Raw genomic sequence first — 17276 nt, forward strand, 5'->3', positions numbered from 1 at the left:
GTCTCACTCATATAGCCTCACGCACACACATTCAGCACTTAACACAATGAGTTGTACAGAGGTAGCACTCAGTATTTGTTGATTTTAGAAAGCTAACTCAACTTTATCCTACCATCTGCATTTTTCATATATCTGCATTTTTTTTTACCTGCTAGTTTATCATTGCTTTAGTTCTGTGTGTCCTACTATGAATAGCTTTATTCATAAAGTCCAAAGCCGAGGGGAACTCTGTAGGTGACAAATTTGGTACAAGGCAAGGAATCCTTCTTAACTCCACAGTGCACCTGGCATTCCTGTAACATCTGTGGCTTTTCCTTTGACAAGGACATAGTTTTATGTTATAAGACTAATGCCTAAAACTCCCCCAGTGCCGCTGTAACTCTTACCTTCCTTTGGCACTAATGTAATGGGAAGAAAGCCTCAACAGGGAGCTAGGACCTGAGTTCTAGTCCTGGGCCTATAACTCAGTGACCCTGGCCAAGTCATCAAGCCTTTCTGGGTCACTCTTTCAATATTCAGAAAGAGGGAGGGTTATACAAGATCATTAGAGCTGTTTTATAATCTTCACAAAGGCAGATGTTTAAAGCTAGAAAGTTATTGAGGTGAAATCTTTATGCCTTCTAATGTCACCCTTTGTCCTTAGTTTGTCTTCTTAGTCACTTGGTAGGTAAAGCAGAGACACAATACTCTCTGGTCAGGGATTCTTGCCTTAGGAAGAAGGGAGATGTCCTCTCGTCTCATCAAATTTTGTGATTATCACTCACATATATATATATATATATATATATTTTTTTTTTTTTGAGTGATAGGGTCTTGTTCTCTCGCCCAGACTGGAGTATGGTGGTGCAGTTATAGCTCCCTGCAGCCGTTAACTCCTGAGCTCGAGTGATCCTCTCCCCTCAGTCTCCCCAGTAGCTAGGTCTACAGGTGTGCACCACCACGCCCAGCTAACTTTTTATTTTTTTGTAGAGATGGGGTCTTGCTATGTGGCCCCAGCTGGTCTCAAACTCCTGGCTTCAAGTAATCTTCTTACCTTGGCTTCCCAAAGTGCTGGGATTACTGGTGTGAGCCACTGCACCCAGCCTTGAAAATTTTGTTTGGATTGTTACTCTTCATGCATCGCCAGTAGGTCTGTGTTCCTCTCCTTCAGGTGCTGGGTGGTTCTTGTGTGCTTCAGAGGATACTTGGGGATTTACTCCTTTGGTGGGGGAACTTGCCACCCCATACATAGACAGTAGGTAGATAAATATCTCTGTCCATGAATTGGGTGAAGCAGCCAGTCCCCCAGCCACTCCAGGGAGAGGTAGAGGTGGTAGAACAGGCACATCTCTTGCCCAGCTCCACCCTTTGAGAATGTGGCAGGGCTGAAACCCAAATATCTGACTCTGTGATGTGCCAGGCGTATCCACTTACATTCTGGAATCTCAAGCTTGGGGTGGACAGACCCAGGGCCCTGTTTGGGGCTGGTTGGGCTTGGCACTGTGGTTGCGAGAGAGTCTGCTTCTTGTGTGGGCTGTGTGGCTATTCTTGAGAGAGTAATTGGGCAACTTCTCCATTTGCTCAGTAAATATTTACTGAGTGCCAAGCACCCTGCTGGCTGTGAACAGACATGGTCCTTGGCCACATGGAGCTTACAGTCTTGCAGGGGGCAGACAGTAAACACATAGTCATGCAAATTACACATGATCATACATAGAATTATGTAGTATTATATGTGCTGGTGACTCCTCCCACATTTATAATTTCAGCCCATTCTCTCCAACTTCAACCTTGGATATTCTGCTGCCTGCTCACCACACTTGCTGTCTAAAAGCCTTCTCAGTTTAACATGTCCACAACAGAATGAACCCCCATCCCATCCCTGTACCTCCCAAAGTCTTTCCCATCCCAGTTCGTGATGATTTCATACTTCCAGTTGCTGAGGCCCCTCAAATTCTAGTCGTCCCTGACTTCTCCCTTTCGCTCATACCTCACATCCCAATAAATCCTGTTGGCTTTGCCTTAAATATGTCCTGAACCTGACTCTGACCATCTCCACCACTTTCATCCTGGTCTAAGCTACCACTGGCCTATGAACTGACCTTCCTGCTTCCTCCCTTGTCTCCCGACAGAGTATTTCCATCCCAGCAGCCAGCGTGATGCTCTAAACTGTAAGTCAGATTTCATTACTCCTTTGCTCTAAGCCTTCTTATGACACCCCATCTCATTCAAGAGTCCTTATGTTGGTCTGCAAGATATGATATGATTTTCACCTGCTTACCTTTCTTAAGCCATCTCATGCTCTCCATTGCCTTGTTCAACCCCCTGATATCTGAATGGGTCCCTCTCTCTCCTTGTCCCAGTCTCCTATTTAAGGAGTCAAACCCTCCCAGGCCATTTCATTTAAAATGATCCCCTTCCCTCTACCACCTGCTCTCAGCATTATCTACCTCCTTTTCCTGTTTTGTTTTGCTCCATTGCCTGTGTCATCCTCTGACTTTGGCTCTCTCCCCTTGCTCCATGTGGTCAGATATTTTTATTTGTTCACTCTGTGATACCAAGAGCAATGCCTGGTAAATATTTGTTGGATAAAACTAGAGTTGGGGAAGTCTATAGAAAAGCATAAATGAACACATCTGATTGATCTTCTACCTTAGATGGGTGTTAAGGCAGATATCTTAATGAAGGGACTTAAACTGCAACCTCAGAGTGGTGTTCTTTCTCTGGGACTGGCTTCTCTCTTGCCCCAGGCTTGGGTATATATCAGATACCTGGGATACATATGATTCCTGTGGTATGTGAGCCTCTTGCTGGGAGATACCAGGGCTGAAGCAGGAGGGCAAAGTGAAGCTCGCTATTGGGGTCCTAACCAGGCAGTAGCACCTTCTTGGCATTTTATGTGTGCACCTATGTCAGAGTGGACCCCCTCTCCCAGGCACACATGATGTTTGTAGTCCTTAGCTGGCAGGGCAGGGATAGGGTGGCCTAATAGACTACAAGTCAGGAAATCAGGTGATGTGGATTCCAGGCCTCTCTTACCCATCAACTTGCTGGAGAATTTTTAGAATCATAGAATTTTGGAGCTGAAAAGGAACCTAAAGATTTCTATAATCTCTTTTTTCTTGCCCAGCCATTAGAAAGAGAACAAAGGTATGTCTATCCCCTGCCTAGTTCACAGAAACATGGTGCAACCTACATAAAAACTGCATGGGCTCCTGTAAGTTGTGAGTGTGCAGAGGTCAAGATATTGTAGGGAAGTGGTCGAGGTCAAGTGTATTCAAAAGAGAGGAGGTCTAGTCTCTGTCACTTTCTTGAGTGGTAATCTTGGGCAGGTCATTTGTTTCTTGCTCAGTTGATCCTCCATTTTAAAAAGATAATATTTCCAGTTTACTTCAGAGAGATACTGTGGAGATAAAATAAGCTAATGGTGGTTTTAAAATTACTTTCGCCGGGCGCGGTGGCTCAAGCCTGTAATCCCAGCACTTTGGGAGGCCGAGACGGGCGGATCACAAGGTCAGGAGATCGAGACCATCCTGGCTAACATGGTGAAACCCCGTCTCTACTAAAAAATACAAAAAACTAGCCGGGCGAGGTGGCGGGCGCCTGTAGTCCCAGCTACTCGGGAGGCTGAGGCAGGAGAATGGCGTAAACCCGGGAAGCGGAGCTTGCAGTGAGCTGAGATCAGGCCACTGCACTCCAGCCTGGGCGACAGAGCGAGACTCCGTCTCAAAAAAAAAAAAAAAATAAAATAAAATTACTTTCATGGCTATACAGTGTGCTCAGATATGAGGTCGCAACCCAGAGTTTCATCTGGCATTGGTGGAAAATGAAGCCTGGGGTCTCTGTTCCTTCCTAGTTGTTTGTGTGACTTTGGACAAGCCTCTTGATCTCTTTGAGCCTCAGTTTCCCCATTTGTGCAATGGAATGACTGCCACCCTGCTCACCTCTCAGAGAGGTTGTAAGATTAAAGCGAGACCCTGGATAAAAAGAGACTTTGTGAACTTGGAAAGTTTCTATTATTCCAAGCTACCAGGATTTTTACACACAAAAGCCATAGCCAGTGATTTTTCCAACTTACTCATTGAAGCTTACTCTTTTTAAGGAGCAAAACTATAAAAGAAATGTTTAAAAACTATTTTTGGATGGAAATCTTTCTGAAATGAATGATATGCTTCTGAACAAAATATTAACATACAGCTCGGAAAGAACCTCTGGTTTGGGACTAGGGGTTGTTGAGTTCATAACGGTATGTACAGAGCGCCTGCTTGGTGAGGGTGGGAACACAAAAGGTTCCTTCTCTCAAAAGTGTTACCTCCCAAAGAGGAGAGCTGGGGTGGGGGAGGGAACTAGTGGTAGGCAGAGGGAAATTGCTGGGGGAGAGCCCATTCTGGGATTGCCCTGCCTCAAGGTTCCATGTAGCAACACTGGCGCTGCAGGAAGGCTCTTAAATCCTGTTCAAGGCTCTGAGTGGGAAGAGCCACTCCTACCCGATCAGTTACTGTGCTTATAATAGTGTGAGGCCACCGGGCTTGTGAGACTCTAGAGCAGTGGGCCCCAAACTACGTGGTTCCCAGCTGTTGTGCTTTGGGGTTTCATGTTTCTACCTACAATCATTGCTCTGTCTTCTGCCTGGTAGACAGTAGTCACTTCTCTTTTTTTCTTTACTTTTTTTTTTTTTTTAAGTGTGGTTACCTAGATATGATGTAAAATTTACTTGTAACAGCAAATTTTTCAGTCTATAGTTTTGTAGCATGAGTACATTCTTTGTACTTACTGTTGTACAACCATCACCAGTACCCATCTCCAGAACTTTTTCATTTTACCCAACTGAAACTCTTTACCCATTAAGCACTACCCATTTCTTCCTCCCCCCAGCCTCTGGCAACTGATATTTTGCTCTCTGTCTTAGAGTTTGACTACTCTGGATACCTCGTATGAGTGGAATCATGTAGTATTTCTCCTTTTGTGGCTGGCTTGTTTCACTTAGCATAATGTCAAGTTTCCATGGTGTAGCATGTGTCAGAATGTCCTTCCTTTTTAAGGCTGAGTGATATTCCATTGTATGTATCCACCACATTTTGCTTATTCATTCCTCTGTTGATGGGACCCCTGGGTTGCTTCCACCTTTTGACTATTGTAAATAATGCTGCTGTGAACATGGGTATGCAAACCAGGAGCAAAAGGTGAATGCTCTCTGAGTCTCTGCTTTCAGTTATTTTGTGTATATACCCAGAGGTAGAATTTCTGGATCAAATGGTAATTCTATTTTTAATTTTTTGAATAACCCCCCATACCACTTTCCTCAGCAGCTGCACCATTTTATATTTTCACTAACAGGGTGCGAGGGTTCCTGTTTCTCTACATCTTCTCCAACACTTGTTGTTTTCTGCTTTTTGTTGATTTGGTTTGGTTTGGTTTTATAATGGCCATCCTAATGGGTGTGAAGTGGTTTATCATGTAGTGATCATTTATGCTGGGCTCAAAGAGCAGTCCCTCCAAATCTCTGGGAAAACAGACATCTGAGTGTGTTAGAATTGTGCATAGAGGCTGGGCATGGTGGCCCACACCTATAATCCCAGCACTTTGGGAGACCAAAGCAGGAGGATTGCTTGAGGCCAGGAGTTCAAGACCAACCTGGGCAGCATAGTGAGACCTCGTCTCTATTAAAAAAAAAAAAAAAAAAATTGGCTAGGCACAGTGGCTCATGCCTGTAATCCCAGCACTTTGGGAGGCCGAGCTGGGCAGATCACGAGGTCAGGAGTTCGAGACCAGCCTGATCAACATGGTGAAACCCTGTCTCTACTAAAAATACAAAAAATTAGCCGGGCATGGTGGCACGTGCCTGTAATCCCAGCTACTCAGGAGGCTGAGGCAGGAGAATCGCTTGAACGTGAGAGACGGAGGTTGCAGTGAGCCGAGATCACACCACTGCACTCCAGCCTGATGACAGAGCAAGACTGCGTCTCAAAAAAAAAAGAGAAAAAAAATGAGGAACCTGGCAGGAAAGGGGCTAGAACACCTTCAGCAAGGTATGGGGAGGGAGACTGAGGGGACAGGGATGACTCGTCATTTGTACCTTTTTCCTCTGGAAGGCTTGGGACCAGGAGCAAAGGGTGAATGGTGCCTAGGCAGCCAGTCACTAACCAAGTAGCCTGAATCTTAGTTGCCAGCCTGCGCACTTGGAGTTTTGCTGTTTTTAAAGGCTCAGAGAGATGTAATTAGCAGCAGCTCACCTTTGCAGGGTGTTTGCCGTGTACTAGGAGCATCATGTGCAGTATTTGGGTTAATCCTCACAACCACCCTATGGGTGGATTCTATTATCACCTTTTCACAGATGAAGAAGCTGAGCCGTAGAAGGGTAATGTCTGCTGCCTAAGGCCGCACAGCTTGTAAACTGCAGAGCCAGGACTGGAACCCAGGTGTCTGATCTCAGAGCCCACGCTTTGGGCCAGTGTATAGTTTATCCTCATGAGAATGGGAAGAAGGGAACACTTTTTTAGTTTAGTTTAGTTTAGTTTTTTAATGAGTTTATTGTTGAGCACCTTTAGGCACCCCCTTGCTGGATCCCTTCACAAACATCATCTTATTTGATTCTCCCTATTTTACCTATGGGAACATGCCTACCTATTTTACATATGGGAAACCTGATGGCCAGGAAAGTGAATGGATTGCCAGTGGTTATGATGCTAAGAGGCAGAGCTGGAACTCAGCCTGAGGACGTTGATTCATTCCAGTGCTCACAGCTCATTCCATTGTGCTGTGAGCCCTGACCAGCTTCCACCCCACCCCCATGGAAAGAAGCTGGTAGGTCAGCTATAAAGTCTGCAAAACTCCAAGGACTATAGCCACTGCCTTCCTTTCCCATTGCTGTCCCTTCCTCCTCTAACTTCCCCACCCCAAGACTACCACCTCCACACCTAGAAGTCATGTGAGTCCCTCATCTTGGATCAAAGTGCTTGGAACATAGTAGGTGCTCAATAAATATGCGTTGAATGTTGTTTGAGGGCTGGGTGTGCTGGAGGCAATAGAATCTCAGCCAAGATTGTGTTCCTAAAGAGAAACACAAGTAGAATGCAAATATTATTGTTTCCTCCTCCTTCTCCCAGAGCAAACCTCCGCTTTCCAACACCCAGATGCCAGGGACTTGAAGAAAAGAGTGTCCTCGCTCTGCAAACTTTGAATTATTCCCAAATTCCCGAAGGAAAAGAGGCACAGTCATGTTAGCAAAGTGCTTGCAGAATCAGGTGTCACTCTTTGTAATTAATAAGATTAACGATCTCTTGCTTTGCTCAGCATTTTGTGGTTTTCAAAATGCTGTCTCAAGTATTATATATCATTTGATCTCCTCAGCCATCCTGTTAGATAGGCAAGACAGGACTCATTTTTCCCGTTTTATAGATGAGGACACTGAGACTTGGTGAGGATGTTAAGATACTCAAGGTTATTGACTGAATAAGTGGCAGAAGCCATGGAAAGGGAAGGGGTTCCACTACTGTCTTTGCAGAGCCTCAGTTTCTGCATCTGTAAAATGGGGTAAACGTACATCGTTTAGAGTAGTCAAGCATGAAATGTGATCGTATATGTGATGTGATCAGCACAGTGCCCACACACGGCACAGGGGATGCTTAGATGGGGAACAACGCAAAGCTCGTTGTTCCACTGATGACTTATATTGTACTGACCATTGTTCCACCCCAACTTTTAGGAGGAGCAAGTATAGCCTCCCTAGTCCTGCCTGGTCACCTTCTGTTCTGGTCACCTTCTGGCTCATCCCCTGGAGTCAGAGTGCAATCACAAGGGCTGGCCATGAATTTCCTTTTTTTTCGCCCACCCTGAAACGGAGTCTTGCTCTGTTGCCCAGGCTGGAGTGCAATGGCACGATCTCAGCTCACTGCAACTTCCGCCTTCTGGGTTCAAGCGATTCTCCTGCCTCAGCCTCCTGAGTAGCTGGGATTATAGGTGCGTACTACCACACTCAGCTAATTTTTTTGTATTTTTAGGAAAGACGGGGTTTCACTATGTTGGCCATGCTGGTCTTGAACTCCTGACCTCGTGATCTGCCCGCGTCGGCCTCCCAAAGTGCTGGGATGACAGGCGTGAGCCACCATGCTGTGCCTGGCCTTTTTTTTTTTTTTTTTTTTTTCCTTTGAGACAGAGCTCACTGTTGCCCAGGCTGGAGTGCAGTGGTGTGATCTTACTGCAACCTCTGCCTCCTGGGTTCAAGTGACTCTTGTGCCTCAGCCTCCCGAGTAGCTGGGATTACTGCCACCATACCCAGCTCATTTTTTTGTATTTTTAGTAGAGATGGGGTTTCAACATGTTCAACATGTTGTCCAGGCTGGTCTCGAACTCCTGGCCTCAAGTGGTCCACCCACCTCAGCCTCCCAAAGTGTTGGGATTACAGGCATGAGCCACCTTGCCCAGCCATGAATTTCCTTTGATTTGCAAAATCTGAGGTCTGTCAAAGAGAATATCTATAAGATAGTTTTCCTTTGGTGACAGGTGGTTATGACAAATGTTTTATTCATTTAGTACCAATTTGCATTTTATTATCCTAGCTCCTCCAACTCATTAGCTATATAACCTTGGGCAAGTTATTTGGAATTTTGAGGCCTCAGTTTTCTTATCTGTGAAATGGAGATAACAGTATCTACTCCATAGGGTTGTCATAAGAATTAGATGAGTTACTGCACATCAGGTCTTGAGAATGGTGCCTGGGACATATTACCTACTCAGTAAGCATTAGTTATTATTTTTACTATTCTCACCATGCTTGATGCTCTGTTAAAGACAGCTGCCCCAGCCTTATACTTCCCCCACATTGAGATACATAGCCAGTGAAGTTCATATGCAAAACTTGACTTCTTCATTGTGTCCTGGGTTATCTACTGTTTGACCCATTCAGTCAGGAAGGCAAATCTGAAGCAAGTTGCAAGATAGTGTGATTATCATAGAGATAGCCTTGAATCCGCTTGAATCAACTCTCATTAGTAACAAATCATTTGCAACACACCCTACATACAACTCTTGCTGATCTCAGCAACAACCAGAGGCTACTTTTCTAGGCTATCTCCACAGAGATGGAAACATTTTTTGCCAGTAGGTCAAGGCTGTGAGTGCCCTCTGTTTGTGATGGCCCATCTTCAGCTTGGCAGAACACCTCTGAGTCCCCAGGGCTTCCTTCCTGGAGCTTTGTGCATTTCTCTGATACATATTGTGAGCCGCAGATACCTCCTCTGTGAACTTCCAAGACGCTGCTGATAAACGTCCACATCAGAGCCTCTTTCACACTTGATGAGCATCCCTGCATGCCTAGATTCAAAATTGCTGTTCGATTTCTTGTATACTGCTACTGATTGCACACTGACTGTGCAGCAGGCACTGTAGTAGGTACTCACACACATCTCATCTAATCCTCCTGATAGTCCACTGAGGTAGAGATTCTCCTTTAGGGGAGAGGTTCAGTGATGTTAACTGTGTGTGCAGGGGTTGGGGGACACACAGTGAGAATGAAATATTTGGGTTATCAGTCTCAGGTTCCTTCCATGCAATACCCACCTCACTGTCAACTTCAACAGAGGACTCCCTGGGCCCTAAACAGGTATTGCTGGTTTACTGATATCACTGCCATTCATGATTAGCAAATAGACTACTTCTGCCAGTTCTTGCACTATATATCCGAATGTGCCCGAAAGTGCACTTTGTGACAACCTTCATGGATTTGTCCGTCCTTCCTCCTCTTCCCACCCCCCACACAGTGTCTGGGACACAGACCACACTGTCCTCTGTTATATGGGATACTACACATGGCATTGATTTTTTTTTTTTTAAACTTAGTGAATGCGCTCTGTTCCCCCAAAATAGACTGTCACATGGATGAGCATTTCATTTCCCGAGCCTTCACAGCAGCTCCAGGAATTGCCATCACTGAAATCAGTATCATTTATTAATCTCCTACCATGTGTATGGTGGGCACCCTGCTGGATTCTTGACATCACTGTTTACAGTTTTCACATCTACTCCGTAAGGGCAGGCCTAATTTATGTCCATTTTACAAATGAGGAAACTGAGGCTGTGGGGGAGTGTCGAGACACTTGCTCGTGACAGTGGAGGGGCTGCTGTTTGAATCCTGGGAGTTGTATCCTGGGGGCTTACACCTTAGCCACTATGAGAAACTGCCTCTCAATATTTACTACATTGGCCTTATCCCAGGCACTGTGTTAGGGGAGGGGAACGCAGCATGGAGAGTCAGTTCATCTCCTCAAGGAGTTCAGAGTGATGGACTGAATAATACTGGAGTGGTTTTTATTTTTTCCAAACCTATTTCCACATGCCCCCACCCCCCCTGGCTGAGGCAGCAGATCCATAACACACAGAGCTAAGGGGTCCAGGGGAGCTGAGGAGGCAGTTCCAGGGGGGACAGCAGTGCTTTGCACTGTGTATTTACAGCCCAGGCTTACTCCTCTGTTTCCTCTTTGCCCTTTTCCCCTCTACTCTCATATCAGATCCACAGAGCCAAGAGCTCATTTAGGTCTGGCTTGGTGTGATAGTCTTATTGTTGCCTGGTCCATGTCTGGCTACTGAGGAGACAGGAGGCCTTATTTGGCCATAACTTATTGCTATTATGACTTTTTGTAAGGCCTGAATGGCATTTCTTAGAAACCCACATGGTGTATGCACTGTTATTTATGCTCTCTTCCTAGGGGCAGGATGGGCCAGTCTTTGGGGTCAGTAGGCAAAAGCAAAGCTACACTGGGCCTTTAGTCTGCAGCTGATGCCTCCTGTTTTGCAGCTGAGCCTAGCTGTGTCCTGCTGTGACACATGTCCCATGGAATATTCAAGGCCTAGATGTCTGATCCGTCAGTGAGCACCAAGCACTTTTTCTACAGCCCTGGACAGAAGTGTTCAGCCCGCTGCTTTTGACAGTACCATTCCTTGGGCATTTGTCTGTGATGGGCCGTAGCCCAGAGCAAGTGTGCAAGGAGAGACTTCCACCCAAAGGCCCTGTCCTTCACGTGTCTGGCCCACCCTCTGGTTCTAGTTTTTGGGTAGGGATGGATGGGGACCCCTTTTGTAGGCTGTACCCGGGGCCTCAATTCTAGAGATTATCTCTTTTTCAAAACTCATGAGGTTGGCAGGCTTGCACAGAATCCTTCCTTGCCTTTTAGGGGAAGGGAATTGGTATTGCTGGGGAATTCAGCTGGAAGAACTTGGGACTGGTTCAGAGGGGTCAAGCCACTGTCTGTGGTCTGCTCTGCACAGAGGTGGTGCTGGTATCCGATCCAGGAAATCTGACTCCCTTTCCTGTGCCCTTTCTACAATTCCACCCTGCCTCATTCCTGCAAATGTGTGTGCACATATGATACAAGTATATCTCATCATCCAGATGGCTTATGGTCTACTTGGGAGAGGAAGCAAAGACAAATAAAGGTGCAATACCACTTCAAACAAGATAGCATGTAGACAAGTGCTAAGTCATACAGTGTAGACAAGTTGAGACAAAGGCAATGTGTAGACCCTTTTAAAAAGAGTTGGGATGAGAGAGGTCCCTGTGAACTCGAGTTACAGATGGGAAGATTTCTGAGGGTGGTGGTGGTACTCAGGTTGCTCCTTGGGGGATTGGGATAAGAAAGATTTTGGGAATGAGTGGGCATACTTTGTAGAAGGATTAGTGATTTGAGGAAGTGGTGCAAGTTGGAGAGAAGCAAGCAGTACAGCCTTCTTTATTGTAAAAGTAAAGTGTGCTCATGTAAAAAACGTGAACGATATGAGAAAGCTCAAAGAAGAAAATCTTTGTACTCCTACTGCCCAGACAGAGTCTCCATTCTCATTTGGTGTTTACCTGCCTGTTTCTTTTTATTTAGAGATAGGGTCTTATTCTGTTGCCCAGGCTGGAGTGCAGTGGAGCTATTATGGCTCACTCCAGCCTTGAACTCCTGCACTCAAGTGATCCTCCCACCCCAGCTCCTGAGTACCTAAGACTACAGGTGCAGACTAATTTCTGTATTTTTTATAGAGATGGGGTCTCGCCGTGTTGCCCAGGCTGGTCTCAAACTCCTGGCCTCAAGCACTCCTCCCACCTCAGCTTCCCAAAGTGCTGGGATTACGGGTGTGAGCCATTGCACCCGGCCTCTTTTTCTTTTCTTTTCCTTTTTTTTTTTTAAGGCATTAAGATAAAATATATTGTGTCCACCGAGATTATGGAAGGTATCGAATAGTATATGGGGACACTTGGTCAAAGGGAACCACTGTTGGTTCTTGCTCAAGGGGTGCAGATGGATGTCGTTGTTTGAAAAGAGGTACCCGACATCTGTGAGCAGGCAGGACGGGAGCCTAGGACGAAGCAGTGGCTTTACCACACCAGACTTGGGACTCTTTCATTACCCACTGCGTGCGAGTCTCAGGTTTACCGTTCTCCACTGCTGCCCCGGGGGCTCAGAGAAAGAATTTCTCCTGAGTTGTCTCAAAAGCTGGTTCCCCACCTGCCACCCTCATACCTCCCCATCCCCCAAATTCCTCTCTTTTCCATTTACCGCCCAGTTTCTGAAGCAGTTCTCCTCCCCTAGAGTTTTGGGGACACAGCAGGTTTTGCCACACCACAAACCTTTGCTGCTGCATGAGGTCATTTCAGGGAGAAACTATATATAGCGGAGGACTAGCATCAGGACAGCTCCACGTTGTTCAGGCCGGTTAGCATCGCCCTTCCGCTGATGCAGGCAGGGTCACCTCAGATTCAGCACTCATCCAGTGGGGGTGTGGTCAGGAGCCCCGAGGAACCAGGGCAAGGTCGTCTTATCTTCATTGCCCTGTCTGTATAAGCCCATGAATCTCTGGTTCCTCATCTGAGTGATGAAGGAGTTGGTCTGGGAGGGGAATTTTGTACCGTTTTCCTTTTTTCTGGGTTTTTTTTTTTTTTTTTGAGACAGAGTCTCGCCCTATTGCCCAGGCTAGAGTGCAGTGGTATGGTCTTGACTCACTGCAACCTCTGCCTCCCGGGTTCACACCATTCTCCTGCCTCAGCCTCCCGAGTAGCTGGGACTACAGGTGCCCGCCACCTCGCCCGGCTAATTTTTTTTTTTAATTTTTGGTAGAGATGGGGTTTCACTGTGTTAGCCAGGATGGTCTCGATCTCATGACCTCGTGATCCGCCTGCCTCGGCCTCCCAAAGTGCTGGGATTACAGGCGTGAGCCACCGCGCCCGTCCTTGTACCGTTTTTCAAAGCTACTTGAACCCTTTCTGGGGTAAGCTTACAAGGTAGCTTGATATATACAACCAACCGGGTACTGCGCTGGTTGAAGCTGGAGAGAATGACCCCCCAGAGGGTTCCACGTATGTCCTGGGGTCCTACAGAGCACACAGTTTGAAAATCACTGAGCAAGCTCATCCTCTGAGATTTCTTTCAGAGAGTCTGGCCTCATGCGTAGGATCTGGCATAAATAACACATAAGCAGGGTTGCAAGCTCTGTGACCTTTGGAGGCATTGATGGGCATCTTGGGTAGCCTGGGGGTGTGGCATAGGGACAGATCTCAGGGCAGAGTCTTCTGGCGTTGAGGCAGCCAGGCAGTGGCACAGTTTGCAGATGCAGTTGGACTTGCTGGCCTGCATGTTGAAGGGCTGTTTCTTTTTCTGTCTACTCCTGCCTGCCTTTCTTTTTAGCACTGGTTTGCCCCAAAGAAGAGATGAAAATGAGGATTTAATACATTTCAGGCAAGGAAAGAGCATTTAATTTAAGTTGCCTGAGGCTGAATTACACATTTTATAGAAAGAGTATTTGTCGAGCACAGTGGTGCCTTTGGCAGATATAGGAAAGCCAGAATGTGGGGCCAGTTTTTCTTCATTCAGCAAGTATTTGTAGAGCGCCAGCTTTGTATTCCTGGAGAAGCAGAGAAGCACAAGGGAGATCCCAGCTGTGTTAGAACTCCTTGATTGCAAGTAACAAACCAACTGAATCCAGCTTAAGCAAAAAGGGTGATTTATGATAGGGCTTCGGGGGCACTCAGGACCCCACAGGCAGGGTTGCTGCCTGGCCTTAAGTAGGGATTAGAAAAACCTTGTTAGATTCTCCCTTCTCTCTCAGCTCTGCTTCTCTTTGAGCTTCCTTCACTTCTCTGCAGTCTGGCTTCCCCCTCCTGAGCCCACACAGTCCCAGCCACACTCAGAAGTACTGAGATCTCCCAGTCCAAAGTCCATATTCCCATGGGAGAGAGAGAGTCTGGTTGGCACAACCTGTGTCACATCTCTACCCTCAGTCTGCTCAGCTCCACCCAGGGGATGGGGTCACACGTGATGAAACAGGTCTGGCAGGAGCCACTCCTGATACCATGCAGATCAGAGGCAGCTCCGAACAGGGGAACTTTGGCAGCACAAAGCCGGGTGCTCCTTGAGGCTTTGATGAGGAGCTCTGGTCCCAGGGAGGAAACTGGGTTTATGTGGAACATTTAATAGCCACATAAGGAGACAGTGAAAGAAGTGACCCTCAGCAGAGCCTGCCTATTGCCAAATGCATGGCTTTTCCAGCTGGGGCTGTCAGACCGTCAGGGGACAGGGGCTCCCCAAGCCTGGTGTCAGCAGGAGCCCCTCCAGGTTCGCTCAGGAGAAAGGGGCTTTGTTGGAAGGATTTTAGCAGGGCAGCCTGGCCTCCTGGGAGCTGGGGCTGGAAGGCAGGCAGGAGTGGAGGCGGCCCTGTCTTTGGGGAGCTGTGTGGCCTCTCTGCTTTTGTCTGAGCATCTGCTCCTGTCCCCTCTCTTACAGAGGACCCAGGCTTCTCCTCTTACATGTCAGCATGTGCCATGGTTGAACACACCAGTGCCTCCGTGAATGGCTTCTCTGGGTCACAGGCAGCTAGTGCGGGACTGGACCTCGTTGACTGGGAGGCTGCCCCTTTCAGGGCTTTGGGTAGGGCAGGCATTAGAAACCCATCTCCTCGGCTGGGCGCAGTGGCTCATGCCTGTAATCTCAGCACTTTGGGAGGCTGAGGCGGGCAGATCATGAGGTCAGGAGATCGAGACCATCCTGGCTAACATGGTGAAACCCCGTCTCTACTAAAAGTATAAAAAATTAGCCGGGCATGGTGGCGGGTGCCTGTAGTCCCAGCTACTCGGGAGGCTGAGGCAGGAGAATGGCATGAACCCGGGAGGCGGAGGTTGCAGCTGAGATCGTGCCACTGCACTCCAGCCTGGGTGACAGAGTGACTCCGTCTCAAAAAAAAAAAAAAAAAACCCATCTCCCATCTCCTCGCATCTCCTACAGTCAGGGGATGCTGTTCTGTGGACACTGGAGAGCCACGCCTTGACAACTGGGGGGAGAGGGGACCAACCTGCACCAAAGCCAGGGTGCAGGGAAGGGAGGGCAGTAGGACGTGCGGCCTGAATGGCCTCTCGGATGCTGACTGCAGGGCAGGGCTGTGGAGGTGTGAGGAGCCACAGGGAACCTGTGACCAGGGAGAGTCAGGGCACCTGGGAGGGCATTGCTGGACTCCAAGGATGGCAGGGGAAGCTGGGAAAGGGGTAGGGCGGGATAGAAGACAGGGAGACCACCTGGGAGGCTGGTGGCACTCCAGGCAGCAGGGGAGGGTCAGGAATGGAAGTGCAAGGGGTATGGACGATCCTTTCAAGGAGGTCCCGAACTTTGGCGACAGTCTGGCTAAAGCAGATCAAGGGTCCAGTGATAGGGGCACTGGGGAGGGGCCTGGCACAACCTGGCTTGAGGAAGGAGAGAGTTGGGCAGCCAGAGGAGTGGAGCGCCGCTGGAGAGCCTGCTGGTGGTGGCTGAGGGGGGAGAGATCTGGAGACATTTACAGCAGGAAGGGAAGTCCCCGGGTAGAGGAGGAGCTGCTGGAGAATGGGTCCTGGGCCCACCAGCTCTGCCTCTCAGCAGCCGTGACAGTGGCCAAGTCGCCTCAGCTCCCTCATCTTCAACGTGGGGACAGTCTCTGCCCAGTCCCCTTGCTGAGGTGTGGGGAAAGGCTGAGGTTGTGCATGTCAGAGGGCTCTGTGCACAGGAAAGTCTCGTGCGGATGCAGGCAGCCTTATGACCGCGGTCGCTCATGGCATGGCGCTGCCCGGTGCCCCTCCACGGGATCAGGGAGACTGCTTTTCTGGCCCTGGGATGCGACTGGACACTGGCTCCACCACAACCCATCTCCTGGGCATCTCGGGCTGGTGACCCTGCTGCCAACCGTGTTCCCTGTCCCTGGGGGTGAGTAGAGAACAGCAGTGCCCAGGCCTCGTGTCTGAGGGTCTAGGAATGACCGCGTAGGCCTAGGATCCCTTCACCCACACTGGCTTGTGAGATCCCCTGGTGGTGCTGTGTGTGTGGAGACCAGCAGCAGGGCTGAGGCAGGAGGCAGGTGGCTCCTTCCTGGGCAAGCAAAGAGGCCATAGGGGATGTGGTTGAGTGGGGACAGACACATTGCATTTACTTCCTAGTGTGGAACTGGAGGGGCTGCTCTGAGAATGGTGTTAGCCTTGTTGGCCTGTTTCCCAGAGAGAAAATCCTGGAGCACTTGTTTCAAAGATACCAGGAAAGTGGGGAGTGCTGAAACCTGCATCCTGTTTTGCTGCTGGCCTAGGGAAGAGGACCCGGATGGGGACAGTAGATGATGGCAGAGACTGGAGTACTGGCTGCCTCCTGGGGCCCACAGAGCTGGGGGAACCAGTGGAGGGTTGAGGTGAGGACCTGAGGTCAACAGGGGAGAATGTGTGGCTTCCTTCCTGTTTGGTGCGGACCTTGCTCCATCCAGGACTGCCTGGCAGCCTGGTTCCTTCTTCCTAGCTGCCCTCCCCAAGAACACAGCCCGCTGTCCTCCGCAGTTCACATCCCACTTTTCCTGTATGAGCCATGCCTACCCATCCGAGGCTGCCTCCAGCTCACCTGCAGCTTCCTTTCTCCAGGAAGGCCTGGCTTCTATGTGTGTCTTCCTTGCCCTCCAGCCCGTTTGGCTATTTCTGTTCATTTTCCCTCCATGGAGCCTCTGGCAGAGCTGCCTGCTCTCTTCCACCCCAAGCCAGCTTTTGTCTTCTCCTGCCCGCTCGTTTCCAATCACAGGGGTTGGAAGGGGTCTCAGACCCCTTGGAGCATTATTTTTTCTAAAGTGCCGCAGCTGTGCATCTCCCTGGCCTGTCCAGCTGTTCTTGTCCTTGACTGGAGAGTTATGTCACTTGTGGCAATAAATAGGAAATGAGAATGAGAGGGTTGCCAGACTGCCCTTCCAGCTGCCTGAATTTCTGTTGGGAAACAAGGAGAGAAATAAGCACAATAAGGCTAACACTTAGAAGTACCTCCCATGTTCTCTTT

The 17276-nt window shown here is 48.4% G+C and overlaps 2 protein-coding genes across 3 annotated transcripts in view; one reads left to right on the plus strand and one right to left on the minus strand.

The window, feature by feature from the left end:
- MMS19 (MMS19 homolog, cytosolic iron-sulfur assembly component) overlaps window positions 1-17276 on the minus strand; it is a 458727-nt gene that overhangs the window by 43593 nt on the left and 397858 nt on the right. The window lies entirely within an intron of this gene.
- Window positions 1-17276, plus strand: part of UBTD1 (ubiquitin domain containing 1) — a 63755-nt gene that overhangs the window by 3231 nt on the left and 43248 nt on the right. Inside the window, exon 1 of one of the 2 annotated variants that reach the window (XM_050802943.1) lies at window positions 1378-2150. The exons of the other annotated variant lie outside the window; for it this stretch is intronic. The gene's annotated coding sequence lies outside the window, so the exon portion shown is untranslated. Of the gene's footprint in view, window positions 1-1377; window positions 2151-17276 lie in introns of those variants that run through there. 2 annotated transcript variants of the gene reach the window in all.

The sequence above is a fragment of the Macaca thibetana genome, chromosome 9 (assembly GCF_024542745.1).
Source record: "Macaca thibetana thibetana isolate TM-01 chromosome 9, ASM2454274v1, whole genome shotgun sequence".
Lineage (NCBI taxonomy): Eukaryota > Metazoa > Chordata > Mammalia > Primates > Cercopithecidae > Macaca > Macaca thibetana.